Genomic DNA, 15,297 nt, shown 5'->3' with positions numbered 1-15,297 from the left:
TGGAAACTTGGCTTTGAGGATATAGGAAATGAAATGGCACTGGACAAAGACTGTCACACATGGCAGTGACTCACTGTAGTGCTATGCTGTCAAATCCAGTAGCCACCAGCCACATGTAGCTCTTGAGCCCTTGAAATTCAGCTAGTCCAAACTGAGATGTGCTGAAAATTTGAAATATGCACTGGTTTTCAAAGACCTAGAGTGGGAAAAAAAACCCATAAAATATCTCAAAAATTTTATGTATTGATAAACTTGTTGAAAATATTTTGGATATATTGGACTAAATCAATACATTATTAAAATTAATTCTATCTGTTCTTTTTATTGTTAAAAGATGGCTGAACACTTAAAATTCCATACATGGTATTATATTTATATTGGATAGTGCTGCTCTAGTGGCAAAGAGGACAGACCCCACCCTAGAGGGTGCTGAAGTGCAGTGCATGGGCAGAGATGCCAGAGGAATAAGACTGCTATGGCAGCAGTGTCACTAGAGGATAGGGTGGCCCCAATGCAGGGAGAATATCAGAAACTTCCCCATGTGTCTGGTTTGAAGACTGCCTAACCATATAGGGATTCCTCTTCCCATCCCTGGCACTTCGAGTCAGCTAGTTGACTTCCCTCATGTGGACTCTTGTGGTAGAGAAATGGAGTGGGGATCAGGTGAGATCACTATATAGGCTTGTTAGATTTGGCTTGTGATTAGTGTCTGAAGTGACCTTTGCACCTTCTGATCCCAGGTTTTACATATAGAATCTGCGTTGTAGATTACTAAGATGTTTGATATGAGTTCAATATCCCTGTCAGACTTGGGAAGCCTGATAATTCTATTGATTTGGTTGATATAAAAATTTCAGATAATACATTTTATGTCTAAGAATTGTTTTATTGTTTTCCTAAAATGACTTTGTGGATCGATGCGTAGACTTTGATATCAAAGCAAGAATAACTGGATTTCGCATAGTCATTTACAGTTTTCAATGTCCTTTTCAGCAAATTATCACTTTTTATTGTCACAACATCTTGTGAGGCAGGCAAGGCATGTATAGATTTTTATCCATATGTTATAGCTAAGAAACCAAGAAAAGGTTGCCTTGACCTTTTTTTGTCAAGCTGTTAAGTGACAGAATTGAGGATGGATCATGGAAGATCTGATTTACTTTGGCTTCTGGTCTTTGGTGGCTTCTACTGGTGCACAGAGAAACATCAAAGAGAGGCAGGAGATGGGTGATCCATGGCTTCCTGAATTCAAGCAATTCTGTCCCCTTAAAGATTAGGAAAGTAATTTATGGGGCTTGGATGTCAAGATTTGGAAAGCCGCCATTTGGGAATCTAGGGAAGGGGCCTAATTGGAGCACTGCCTTCCACTCAGCAGGAATGCCTTTGAGTTGGTGCCTCTTTAATTCCTTCAGCGACCTCCCTGACAGCTCTGTGAACAGCCCAGCCTTTCCTCTTAGAGAGAGGTTCTGAGTTACAGGCTGAGTCCAGCAGAGGGTGCTGGGAGCGTACTGCAGGGTGGGACAGGAGTGAACGTTGTCAGCTTAGCAGAGATGGACCATTGAAAGAGAAGGAAATCTAGGAAAAGAATGGTTGTAAGAACTTTCCTATCAGTAGAGTGATGATGATGATGATGACAATGATAGAAGTAGGGGCCTGGATTCATCTGGTGGGTGTGGCATGATTTGAAAATGTTAGAGGATCTGGAGCAAATTTCCTCAGTTTCCACCATTTGTTTAAGTCCTGAAGTGGCAGCCAAGAACAAGCAGGAAATGTGAGTCAGAGAAGTTAGGGAATTGGAGGGCTGGGAAAAATGGTAGCAGTGATCTCTAGGACAATGCCGCAGATTATCTTGTCAGTCTTGACCACACTTCTGTGATGTATTTAGAGATTACTGTGATTACTGACATGCATATTTTGGAAAAATAGGTTCCACTACATGTCTAGATCCCAGCAAATCACTGCACAGCCAAACTTAGATCTGCAGTCATTCAACGGAGTGATGAAGTTAAAAGGGACCCAAGAAATGATCCTATCTAATGCCTACATTTTGTAAACAAGGAAAATGAGGTCCAGCGGTGGAGAAATACTTGCTAAAGCTCACACGGTAGTGACCAGAGACAGTGAAGTGTTAACAGAATGATCAAGAATACAGGCTGTGGAATCAGATCTGGCTTCAAATCTGGGCACTGACAATTATTTGTTCTGTAACTTTGGACAAATTATTTAACTTTTCTAATCTCAGTTTACTCATCTGTAAAATAGGAATATAAAGGTATCTCCCTCAAAAACTTGTTGTGAATATAAAATGGATAATAAGTGTGAGGCATTTAAAAAGTACCTCATTATAGTAAACATTCAATAAATGGGAACTGCTATTATTATTACAGCTCAACTTTTCTGATTTCCAGGACATAATTCATTCTTGATACTATCCCCGAATTTTACTCAAGTCTCTGCATGCCCGTGCAGTTCCCTATTTATTAGTTCTTCTGTGATAGCTTAATGGAAAACTGTATGAATTATATTAAGGAGTTATTTGACTTCACAGTTTTTCTATGTATAAAATAAGATAAAACTAGTTGGGCTACAGAAAGACTGCTAAGTAGACTGGCTTAAGCAGCATAGGAGCTTTTTTCTCTTTCATGTAATAGTCCAGAGGTAGGCAATACGGACTGTAGAACAGAGTGCCGTCCTCAACGTTAACATCTGAATCTCATCTCTGGGTTCAAAGTGGTTTCTCCAATTTTTATATTTTTTCAGGCAGACAAATGGGACCAGAAGGTGCATGTCTGATTCTTTAAAATTAAGACCAGGAGTAGCACTTTTGTCAGTATCACTTCTGTCACTTAATTAGCCAAAACTTAATTACATGGGTAGGCGTAGGGGAAGTGGGAAATGTAAGCTTCTGCCGGGCCGACATGTGACTGGATGAAGACATGAGAACAATATTAGATGAGAACCTGAAATCTGTCCCAAGCTCTTTGCTGTATAGCAATGAGAGCTGCAGTTAGTGTAAGTGCTGGTATTTCTGAAGATCTATTCACTCCAATTTTCATAGAAAAGAGAAAAAAAATTCATTGCCTAGAAAAGTATCTTCCCTCAAAACAGTTTGGTTGCTGGCTTGTAATTCAAAATTTAGAATCAGGGAGGTTAAAGAGTTACTACTGCAAAACAGAACTGGGAAATGAGTGGGAGAACCATGGGGCACTGAGGAAAGTGGTTTGCCAGTGAAGAAGAGAACAAGCAAGGAAATGCTGTGCTGAATTATGAAGTAAGGATCCTGTTTTAACTATTTGGGGGTTACATTCCCTTCTGTGAAGGAGACGCCCATCCAGCACATGGCTAATCCAGGAACACCTCTATACCTGCTCAGTTTGGAGAAGGCTTCCAGGGGTCAGTCCGAGAGTCTGAATCCATGAAAATTTTTCTGAAAAGCTGAAAAACAGTTTCCAGGATCTCTCTCACACACATAGTAATTTCTAGAACTTTTGTACTCTATTGGCTTACTTTGGGGATACTTAACTGTATTACATCAGTGTCTGAGATGCTAAGTAATCCAGGATCTGGAAGAAAATGATTGGGATGGGAAAATCCAGGTAAGGATTCCAGAGGCTATGCCCAGGCGCTAGGACTCCAGTAGGCTGGGAGGCTCTCTGTGCCATTTAGTTAACAGAAGAAAGACTGATGGTGGTTTCATCTGGAAGGTCTCTGAGATCCAGCCTTTCCTCCCCCATTCCCCCTGCTACTGCTCCAGGCTGGGCCCTCAGGATTCTGTGACAGGCTCGTTATCTCGATACCCTTGTAACTTGTTTCTGCCACTCACCACTTCTTCCTCAAAGCCATTCTGCATTTCGTGGCCACAGTCTTTTTCATTATGAGCCTTCTTTACTTCAGAATTTGCCAAGTGGAGTTATTAGGAATGTTTATTTTTCTTTTTCTTTTTTGTGGAGCTGGTGCTTTTATTTTTCTTTCTTTTACTTGTAAATGCTCCTACGATAAACATGTATGATTTTTATAATAATGAAAAGATGAAGTAGGATCTAAATGCCTCAAGAGTTGGTGGGGTAGGAGTAGGCGGTTGGGAGCTACTGTGGCTGTAGATTTTTTTTTTAATAAAGTGTATATTTGAAGCCTCCAAAAATAGTCCTACTCTAGCTATGGAATGTGTTCTCCCTCCATTCTTTAGCCTAGGCTGTGAAGTGAAGCCCAGGCAGCATGTTCATAGCACCTAGCGTCTATTGCTATCCAAACCTCATCATCACAACCTACCTAAGTCTTAGCCATCATTCCAGATTGAGTTAAAATTTCACCTTCCTGGACCATATTAATTCTTAAGCTTATCTGTCACTTCTATGACATTTTATGTCTGTGCCACCTCCCTTGAAAAATTGATGATGTCCTTTTAGCTGTTGCCAACTATTTAACCCAAGCGAATCTTGTCTCCTATATGAATTACAAGTTCTTTGAGGATCAGGGTGAGATCTTGTAAATTTCTTGCTTTTTTCACACTATCTGGCATAGTTCTAAACACATAATGAGTAGTCCATTGACAGTTATATTTTGAGAACTTTAGTCACAGCTTAGCTGAATGACTTAATATGTGTCAGATTACTATGTCATCATTCCTACAAATATATGTAGGATGATTATACAGGAATGGTGATCTTGAATACAAAGGAATAAAAAACTAATGGGGGGACTTGGGGTATAAGTAACAAGCTGACTGTGTGGCCTTGGAAAACATCAACTTTGCCTTGACTTACCATTCTGACCACTGCTCTGGTAAGACCATCTTAGGTCCTAAGCAGGCTGTGAACTTCATTGTCTACCAGTTTCCTTGGTGCCCTTTTTCCATAAAGCAGGCCCCAAATGTCACCAGTGGGATAGAGAACACTCCTCTTCTAAGGCCTGGGTCTATAGGTATGCAACTCCCCTGCAATTTTTACTACAAAACATGAATTTGTGTCATTGTATATATGGCTATAAAATCTGTTTTCTTACTCATATTTTGTCCATCCTCTATGTGGCCAAGTAGGATGTGGTCCTGTTAATGGCTGATCTGAGATCATAAGCTCTGAGAGGGTGAAATACTGTTATTTTTTGATGTGACTGGAGCTTTCAAAAGCACTTCAGAATGATTGCTAAATGGTGCCTTTATACAAGGCCATGTGCATAAAAACTCATCTGTGACTCCTGTTAGGCTAATGACAGAACCAGATAGAAGGGAAGTGTGAGTGGCTCTGAGCTTAGTTAAGCCCCACTCCAAATTAGCAGTGTGATTTTGTGCCAATTATCTAAACTTTCTGAACTCATCCGACATCTTCTTTACCACTGGCCTTCCCTGGGGTGGGGAGATGGGTGTGGCCAATGTTCCAGATCCTTCTTCCTGGGCATCCCCCATCCAGTTTCTCCTGGAGAAGGGAGTACTTAGAATCTAGCCTCAAGAGAGGGGGCCTGTGACTGGGACAAAATGAACTACATGTTTTGAAAGCACACCCCTCTTCTAGGGTGGGGTTTGAGCAAGGTAGAGAACCTCTTTTCATCATACCCTTCCCCTTTTTCCAGTACACACAATACAGAAAAGTCAAATGGCCTTGGTAAGCGTGAATTTTCCTAGATGATGGTGCTAAACCTGAAGGGTTGAGATAATAATAGAGAGTTTGGAAGACAAAAATATTCTTAGAGTAAGGAGAGGGAGCAGGAAAAACAAAGTAGCTAAAATGCAGTTGTGTTTAGAATGCAGCATAGTAAATCTTCCCTGTATCCAAGGCAGCTTACCCATACAGAGTGCCAGGGGAGAGGAAGTCTGAGTTTGTTTTTGTTCATATATTTTCAGCTTTGCTTTACATACTGCTGTGTGTGGTAATTCCTAGGCAGATGTTACAATGTGGAGTTTCTTCTGGTGGTATAGTTGGCATTTTAACAGGGCTTGGATTAAGTCTTTTTTCTCAAAACTGGTTCAGTGATTGAGGCTGAAAGGAGCCCTGCTTTGAAATTCTCTCCTAAAAAAACAAAGACAATCAAAGCACCCTTATTTTCTTTATTGCAATGAGTCTGCTGTGAACCATCACAGGTTTAGGCCACAGGAAGCTCTCGGAGACACCCCAGGTGGGAAGTCATGCCAGCCCATGGGTCACAGAAGTCCTGTATAAAATCTGCAGCAAATGCCTGTCTTCAGGGATACCTCTGAGCTTATAGGACCCTAAAGCAGGGTTTGTGGGGGTTTGCGTTTGAAAGCAACAATGTATATTCAGTTTTCTTTCTTATGAACCTCCTCTTTTCCTCCTGCTCCCATTATTTTAGGCTAACTGAAAACTTGGTGCTTTCTGACTTCTAAAAGGTTGAAAATGGAAGGGCAAATAAAATTGCAGTGTGGAAGAAAGGCAGGTTGATCAGCTGAGTGGCTTCCATGTCATCCCATTATGAATTTCTGTAAGCAGTGCTTCTGAATTGTCAATGTTATCAGCCAAATGTAATTTTTCTGTGTGTGTGATAGAATAAGTATTGCACAACTCAGCCAACCTATGCTTTTCCTTTTTCTCCCCAATTCCCAGAGGACTTTGAAGAAGGGAAATCAATAAATCAATTGGTACCTTGTCTAATACCCATTTCAATGACATCACAGCACCATTTGCTAAAGATCAGCCATTAGTTACGGAAAGAGACTGAGACATTTCCTTTTGATAACATTATCTCTTTGCCTTTGTGAACAGGAATACAAAAAGGAACAGTGAAGTGGCCTTGTAAATAATATTTTTTTGTGCTGACCTTATCAAAAACAAAAGAGGGTAATTTTTCATTGAAACTCAATTGATTACATGTATTTGTGGGGTACAGAGTTTACTGTCAGTGTTCAATATGTGATGAGCAAATCAGGATAGTTAGCATATTCATCATTACAAAACGTACCCTTTCTTTGTGTCCATTAACCAATTTCTCTCTAACACTTCTCCCCCTTTCCCCACCTCTAGTAACCACAGTTCTGTTCTCTCCTTCTGAAAGTTAAACATATTATTCATTGTTTCTTTGTTTCAAAAAGACAGTAATTATGGAGAGGATAATAAAATATCATTTATACCCCCCCAGGGTCTATTATAAAGCTAGTGCGTAGTGTTTTCTGGGCTTATCCTATAATATTTCATTCAGAAAAATTTCCCCTATTGCTGCTAAAGCAACTTTTTAGAAATTAGATTTTACTTTTTCAAATCTGATTTCAGGAATGTATATATATTCATTCCTTTTGGTCCTTAAAAATGACACAAGAATTTAACACTTAAAAATTTATAAACAAACAGTTAAACTAAGCACTAAGTTCTGATTTTGGAAGAAAAGTACATAACGTAGAATAATGCCTTTATAATACCAACAGTCCCATCTTTTTGCTCTGTTTTGTTCATTCATGCATATATTTGTATATATTCAATATTCTTAAATTGGTATAAAACAATACAACTATTTTTGTTTAGTCTTTCCCCAAATAATTCAATGTTATATGTAACTTCATTTCTAAAATTTAGCCTCACTTTGAACCAAATGCCTCTTTTATTATTAAATGACCTTCCACACTTCATTATTACAATAGTGTTAAAAGAGTATGCCTTACTAAGAACCCTAAAATATGTGGAAACAATAGTAATCACAAGGATAATGAACCCTGTGGTCAAAACTGTCCTGGACTGAGGGTCAGAAGAGGGGAGTTCCAATCTCAGCTCAAGGGCTCTCTCATGTTGGTTGTGATTCTCTGCCTCTTCTCAAGCTCAAGTTCCCTACCAATCAACTACAAGTGTTAGACTAGGTGGTCTTTAGGTTTCTTTCCAAGTCTGAAATTCTTTGCTTTTATGATTCTCTCTGAAGAGGATTTGATGACTTGGCATTAGGAGAGCTCTTATGAGTTGTGGGTGCCCATGGAAGGATGGATGTATGTATAAAAACAGCATGCAGTCTTTGTCAGTGGGGTATGACCAGGAAGTCTCCGGCCCCTCAGCGCAGGTGCTCTGCCACACAGTGTGCAGCAGTGAGCAGCCTGTGGGTTCACAGTCCCGCTAATTGCTTTCCCCTCGACACTGGAGTAGTGTTGTTCTCTAAGCATTGACCATATCTTAAAACGAAAGCTTCCAAACTCTTATTTAAGTCTATGGAGTCAGAAAGAGAGAGAGAGAATCAGTTGCTGACATTACTGCCTCAAAGCCAGCATGTCTCATCTAAGCTCCTACTTCGTGCTGGGACCAGCTAAAACTCCTGGAAATAAATGAGTTGGAAAATACCGTGAGGAAGGCTGAGATAGCCTAAAATATTTCACATACGGCTCAAAATTTATTGAACTAAGACTGGTTCTCTACCACTGATTATATACGTATATATGGGCAAAGGAGGTGATCTGCTCACCTGCAAATTTCCCCAACTATATTGGGACCTACAGAATATACTTAGTTCTCCCCTATCGTCATTGCTCTGCACCAACCAGAAATTAGTAGAGGGCTCCGCCCGGTTTGGGGCATGTATTTGGAAGGCAGACGAGGAGGCCAGCCGCTTTCCGCGTCCCGGGTGACGCCAGCAACGGGACCCACCTTAGGCCCGGACCGCAGCGGGCCTGGCTCCGGAGGCGGCTCCCCCTACTGGGAGTTCGGAGCATCGCCGGTAGCCGGGACTCGGGTGGCACAGCCTCCTCCCAGCCGCCCGCTCCTTCACGGCTTCGCGGGTGGGATCAGCAAGCTGCTGCTGGCGGGGTCGGCCCGCGCAGGGCGGAAGCGCTCCTCCCGGGTAACGAGCGTTTTCCAGCACAAGCAATTAGCTGCAAATAAACATCTGAAACGCCGGCTCTGTAAACCGAGTGCCCTCCGCACGCCTCTAACAGGCGGGGTTGCGGGGAGGAAGTGGTGGGAAAATGCGAGACCTGGGAAGGACCCGGGGGTGGGAGTGCAGGGAGGTGCCCCAACACACGCTCCCCGAGTTCAGAGACGCTTCTTAAGTTACCAGCAAAGTCAGGGCTGATCTCTGGAGAGGTAACTGATCGTCCAGTTACACGGAGCCCCTTTCCCCTGCCTGGGATCTGCTTGCGTCTTGGGTAGTCAGAACAACACTCCCCAACTCTGGATGTCCTTGGAGCCTGGACCCGGGAAGCGAGCGCCTCCGCGGGTCGCACAGCCACTTCGCACTCTCCAGTCCTGACAAAACAGGTAGTTAATTGGGGCCTTCGAAATCAAGGACTGAGGTCAGCAGAGGAGTTCCCCCAGTCCCTGGCCGTCACCTTCAGCACTTGTCTCCCGCGTCTTGGGTCCGAGCAGAGCCCGAAGGCAAAGCCAGACATTTGGGGTGAAAGACGTGGCGCGAATTACTTTCAAAGCGGGAGGATGCTTGCACGTGCTCGGGGTCGCCAGCTCGTTTGTGGCTGCACAGTGCGAAAGCTCCAGCAAAGGTGCAATTAGAGAGCGCAGGTTAGTGCAATAAGCTCTTCGCTGGGCCCGAGCAGTCATCAATTCTGCTAAAGTGGACGCTGCCCGAGAACCCATGGACGGGGTGTGGGTTAGTAGGAGCAGAATACTGAAGAGCATCCCATGGGGAAGCCAAATTTGCAAAGTCTGCCCCAATGCTTGGGGCAGTTTCTGTAGAATAAGCCGTTGGAATATAGCAGTCATACACCTAACAAAGATATGGACAGAAAAAAAAAATGATAGGAAATAAATGGGTGAAGATTTGACCCGCCACGGGACTTCTTGCCCTCACCTCCTCCGCAGGCCGAGGGCAGTTCTGAACCCAGCGCAAGACGCAGTGGGTGTCAGCCGACCGCTCTCGGCCCCGCTGAGGTCGTGATCCCCCTTAACACAAGCAGAAACCTGTCAGCCTCGTCGCAGCCCGGGGCCTCAATGCGCCACCTTGGCATCCAGGGCCAAGGCGGGGCCTAATCTAAGGGCCTTAGAGGCTCAAACTGCAGAACAAACTCTAAGGAGTTGGGGGGAGAGATGGAAGGTGGAGGAAGAAAGGCCGACGCTCCGGGCATAGTCGACTGCTTCCCCGAGATCCTCCTGCAGGGGTTGCGACCTGTGAGTGGAGTAGTCGCCCCAGTCGCCTTTCCTGTACGGGGCTCTCGTGAGTCAAGGGTGCCATGGGAGACTGTAACGACCTTCTCGAGCCGCCAACACTTTCTTGCCCGAGTGTACTGAGTCCGAGCGCTGGTGTCCTCCCAGCCTCACACTCTTGGTTTCTAGCCCGGGTGACCGGCCCAGTCCCAGGGGTGCAGGGAAGAGGTAGAGGAGGGGGAAGAGCGAGAGATTCGTCTCCGGTCAGCTTCTCTCTTCTCTCCGCCTTTTCAGAATAAGCCAGTGGTATGGTGGTTGGGCTGTTACAGGGACAGACTTTCTAAACTACCCCTCCCCCATTTTTCTCGAAGGAGTCACATACACCTCCCCCGCACACCTTTCTGTAACCCCCTCCTTCTCCCACTTCCCCAGAAAATGTGAGTAATAGGTGTGAAAGGCAACTAAGCCCAGTGTCTAGCAGAGTCTCAAAGTAAATGCGTGGGGAAGAGGTTTCGCTAAAGTGTTTCTTTCTGAAGTTGCTGATACTCTTTGCAAAGGAGCTCGGCTTGATGGTAAGACGCCGAGCCTGGGGCGCCCAGGCTGTGGGCACCTTGGGCGAACACGGTCCGGCCTCCTGGTCCCTGGGCTCCGGGTCCCTCGGATTTGCCAGGGGCCAGGATCAGGATCCTGAGAAAGCAGTAAAGTCCACACAAGCGATCTCGCTCCTTTACCGTCCTCGCCGCCCACCCCCTTTCTTTTCTTTTCTTTTCTTTTTTTCTTTTGGTAGACGGTCTGTAACGGGCAGGTAGCCCGAAGCTGCGTTTGAAGGAGTGGTGAGCGATCTGGGGCCTGGCTCTCCTGGATTTAGGAACCGCGGGCGGGGGTGCGGGCGGGAGAGGGTCAAAGGGGCATCTGCCTCTTTTGAAGGAGGACGAGGTTTACTTCCTGCAGACGGAAGAGCTCGGAGCAGAGAGTTCCCTGGGATGGCTCTTCGAGCAGGTAATTCTGCGGCGGGGTCGAGAGTTGGTGACTTACACTCTCGATGATAGCGAACAGGCAGGGCAACTCCCTTTCCGGTTATCAAGATGATTAACCTCGGAGCCTTGCCCGTGGTGGGATCTCCCCACCCCCTTCAGCCTCCCTCTCTCCGGGATTAGGGGTGCTCCTTTCAAAGAGGTACCCAAGGTTCGCAGCCTGGGCCCTTCCTCGCCTTTCCTCAGAGTAGGGCTGGGTTTACAAGAGGCGGCACGTTGACCTGTCCCTTTCCGACGCCCACCTCGCCGAATTGGGTTCACCGGCCCGGTCCCCCACGGTCCCCTGGGTCCCCCCCCCCCCCGCAACCACTTGTCTGAAACTTACCAGATTCCAACCTTAAGGCAGGAAAAAAAGTGTTTCATATACAAACCGATCAGGGTGTTTGCAGATAATTGCGAATGTCAAATACTCGGGCGTGATGACAAAGTGCAGAGATTGCCAGGGCCGGAGCTCGCCCTGAGGGGCGGGGGCTGCTGGCGGGGTCTCCCGGGCCACCTCACGCCTGCCCAGGGGCGGGCCGGGGAGGGGGGGCAGTCTGCCGCAGCTGCTCACATCTCATTTAACTAAGACTGCTCCTTTTCTACCCCTCCGCTGTGGAGCTGATTCATGGATTCTTTCACTGAGTCCACACTGGAGCTCTGCTCAGGGAGGCGGTGCAAGGGTGGATACTACACCAGCCCAGCTCTCCCCACCCGTTACTCCCCGCCCCAGACGCAGTAACACCCAAGCAAGATGCACACACGAGCAGGGTTGCTGGGCCTTAGATAGACGCCCAAAGCGAAGGCCCTGTCGGGCCGCACGCCCCGAGCTGACGCCAAACTGTCCCTCTCCCCTGTCGGCGGCCTGACACACGGAGGAGGAGCGAGTCACGGGCCGCTTCGGGACCAACGGCTGTACCCTTCTACTGATGGGGCTGGTCCTCCAAAGAAATAAAGACGGACTTAAAAAAAAGAAAAAGAACAAACAAACGACTCACCCACCCACCCCGCTCCTCCTATCCTGGTTGCAGGAGGCCATCCGGGTGCCCCCAGAGCTGCCGCGCAGCCAGAGCCAACCCTGCTAAAGTCTAGGCGACAGCAAAGGCAGCTGCTCCCGCCATCTTTCAGAAAATCTCCTCTGAGACCCCCGTACCCCTCAGGCATGCTCAGAATGTTTCAAGCCCCCTCAAATTCCAAAAGAAAAAAAGGGGAGGGGGAGTTACTCTTAAATTCCAAATCTACCGAAAACCAAAGGGATCGATTGTAGATGACATCATGAAGTGGATGGCAGATCTGCGGCCTCCCGGGTGCTGGAATCTCGGGGGTGGTGTGGACTTGAACACTGGCTTGGGTGGTTAGGTGTGGGGGAGGGCGAGCAGCAGTTGAGGTGGGCTCACTCTAACTGCTTCTTATAACGTGAACTGCAGGCTCACGGTCTAGCCCCTGGGTCCTGGGCCCTCTAGGGCAGCGGGGGGGGGGGGGGGGGGGGGGGGAGGGGGACGGAGGCGTGGTGAGGGGGACGCTGAGGGGTCTTCACCTCACCGAATATGGCGGGGATACTTCCGAAGAACGGGGAAGGGAAGGGAAGTATAGACAAGTGCGTGCGTGGGTACAGCCAGGCTGCACAGGGAGGAAAGTCCAGGAGGGTACGTTGGGACTTTTGTCGCTCGTCAATCTCCCTCAACCTCATCCCTCTCCCTCTTCCATTGAGTGCCTGAAGTCAGAGCATCCCGGAAGCACTTAAAGTTTCACCCTCCAATTATCTTAGGTTTCCAATGATGACAAATTAGAAAAACGCTTCAGCAGCACAGCACCACAGGCTGAGAGTTGCGGGGCGAGGAGGGGTTGCTAGATGCACAATTTGAGAAAAAGAGAGATTTGCGTCCCACTCTTTTGCCGCGGCTAAAGCTGCCGGGTTGGAATGAGGGAGGGCGCGGAGCTAAGGCCTGGGGAGGAGGGGGGGGGGTCCAGCAACCGGAAAGCCGCGTCTGCAGAAATGGGGCGCCTGGCCCCCTGGCCACCCGCCACCAGGAGTGCTCTGGCTGTTCAGCCCTTTACGCCCTTACCAGGAAGGCCTCGGTCTGGACGGAAGACCTGACTTGAGGTCTCCCGGGAGGAGTAGGGCGGCCAGTTCTTCAGGGGACTCTCCCAGGTCCAGTGAGGCCAGTGTAGAAAGACAACAGCGTCTGTCCTCAGAGTGGGCAGCCAGCCCGGGCGCGCACTTGTAAGATGTGATTCTATTTGACTTTCCAAATCAAAGTGCATTGGTGGGGCCCAAAGAGTTCACGGCACATAACTGTGTTAATTAAACCTGCTGTAAACAGACAAATCACTTATTGCTCTTGCACATAGACCTTAGGGAAATGGCACAGGGTCTGGCAGAGGCCAAGCGTGGGGACGCACTTAAAAAAAATTTAGAAAAAGAAGTGAGTGAGAATGAGGCAAAGACAGAAAATAATAATAATGAAAGTGGGGTTTCTACGTCCTCAGAAAACAACTGAACTGAAACCAGCAGGGGATAGCAGGCAGTAATGGGGGACATCGTGGGTTTCCTGAGCAGGGCCGTCGGGGCCGCAGGGAGCCAGGGAGATTCCGGTTGTTTGGGGAAGCTAAATGTCCACCGCTGAGGCTGTGAGTTACCCTATTCTGTCCTGCACTTTTCTTCCCAGTCTTTCCATCTTTCCCTGCCACTGGTCTAGACTTCCAGGTACTCGGAGCACAGCTCCGGGAGGACACGTCCTCCCTCAACATGGCCAGCCTGGCGGACAAGGGGCGGCCGCTGAGAGCGCCCTGAGCACGTGCACTGTGGTGGGCTGGTAGGAGCTAGGAGATGGCAACAACTGGGGACGAAGGATGGTCATAGGAGCTCGGTCGGGAACAGATGGAAGAGTAAGTTGTTTGTAACCCTCTAGGAAATCAGGAAATGGGGAATATACACCCACAGCTCAAGATCCACTCTCGCTGGAGCCAAGCGCCCACATGGGCTGTGGGGCGATCTTGGGAGCAGACAGAATAGTCAGGCGCTCCGGTGGCCCCTGCCCTCAGGTGCGGAGGAAAGGTTAGGAGGTGGCAGTGCTGGGAAGCATTGGCAAGACGCCCTTTTCCGTCTGGAATGTGTAAAGGGCCGGGTCTGTCTTCGAATAACTCTAGTTCTCCGGAAGTTACCTAGCAGAGGCAACACTCGGCCGACTTTGGGTCTCACAGCCTAAGACCCAGGGAACTAAGGGAAGCCCTCAATTTCTTAGCTAAAAGTGGAAAGGAAAAGTTCTCCATAATATGTAAACACAGGGGATTTGAGTGCACAGGTTTGGGTGTGTTCCTGATAACTTCAGGAGCTGACTCCCTCACCCTCCTTGGTTTGCAAACTCGAACTTCCGTTCTTTTCATTGACTAGCATCTGACTCCAACAATAATCTGATTCAGAAATACTCTTCATTTCGTTAGGCTGACACTGGCAGGCACTAGTTATGTTTTATTTAGTAAGGAATTTAAGTTCAGGTAAATTTTAGCTCAACAGTTTTCAGCAAAGTCCTTCTAAAAGTATTTTTAACTTCCATACAACAAAAGTGAAAAATACATATATACTATATATATATACACATATATGTGTGTGTGTATATATATATATATACACACACACATATATATATGTCGCTATGGGTGGAGAGGAAACAGCTTAGATTGCTTTTAGATTTCCAGAGATTTTGTGTAGAAGCCAACAATTCCGCAGACAAATGGGCTATTTGCAGTTATTGTTCATGAAAGGTCTTTCATATTTTTAAATTGAGGCATAGTTCCTAGGTGAAAAAATTCTTTACAATTAAGAATATCTCAGAAATATTAGAAAATCAAAATAAAACATTAGAATATATTACAGTATAGAAGTTTATGCTGAAAACAACAGATATCACTACAATCCATGTCTTGAAATCAGAATGTAGTGGCAGTTAATTAAAATGCAAACTAATCGGGCAACACTGCAGATGTCTTTCCATCATATCCAACGGGAAAATCATTAGAAACTCTCCCCCCTTATATTATACTTGTATTGTGAGACTTAAACATTTCTTTTCTCTGAAATAACTTCAGTTCACCTTTCAAAACTCTTCACTCATAGAGCGACAATGATAATTGTTCTCCAGGCGAAGGACTTTTGAAACAACTTTCGCACATTCACACTCACACCCCACAGAAACGCACACACAATTGCCGGTTTTTGAAAACGTTACCTCAAAATGAGAGAGGGAGGGAGGGAGGAGGGAGGGAGG

The sequence above is a fragment of the Galeopterus variegatus genome, unplaced genomic scaffold (assembly GCF_000696425.1).
Source record: "Galeopterus variegatus unplaced genomic scaffold, G_variegatus-3.0.2 Scaffold189, whole genome shotgun sequence".
Lineage (NCBI taxonomy): Eukaryota > Metazoa > Chordata > Mammalia > Dermoptera > Cynocephalidae > Galeopterus > Galeopterus variegatus.
Note: the sequence above shows the minus strand (reverse complement) of the source record.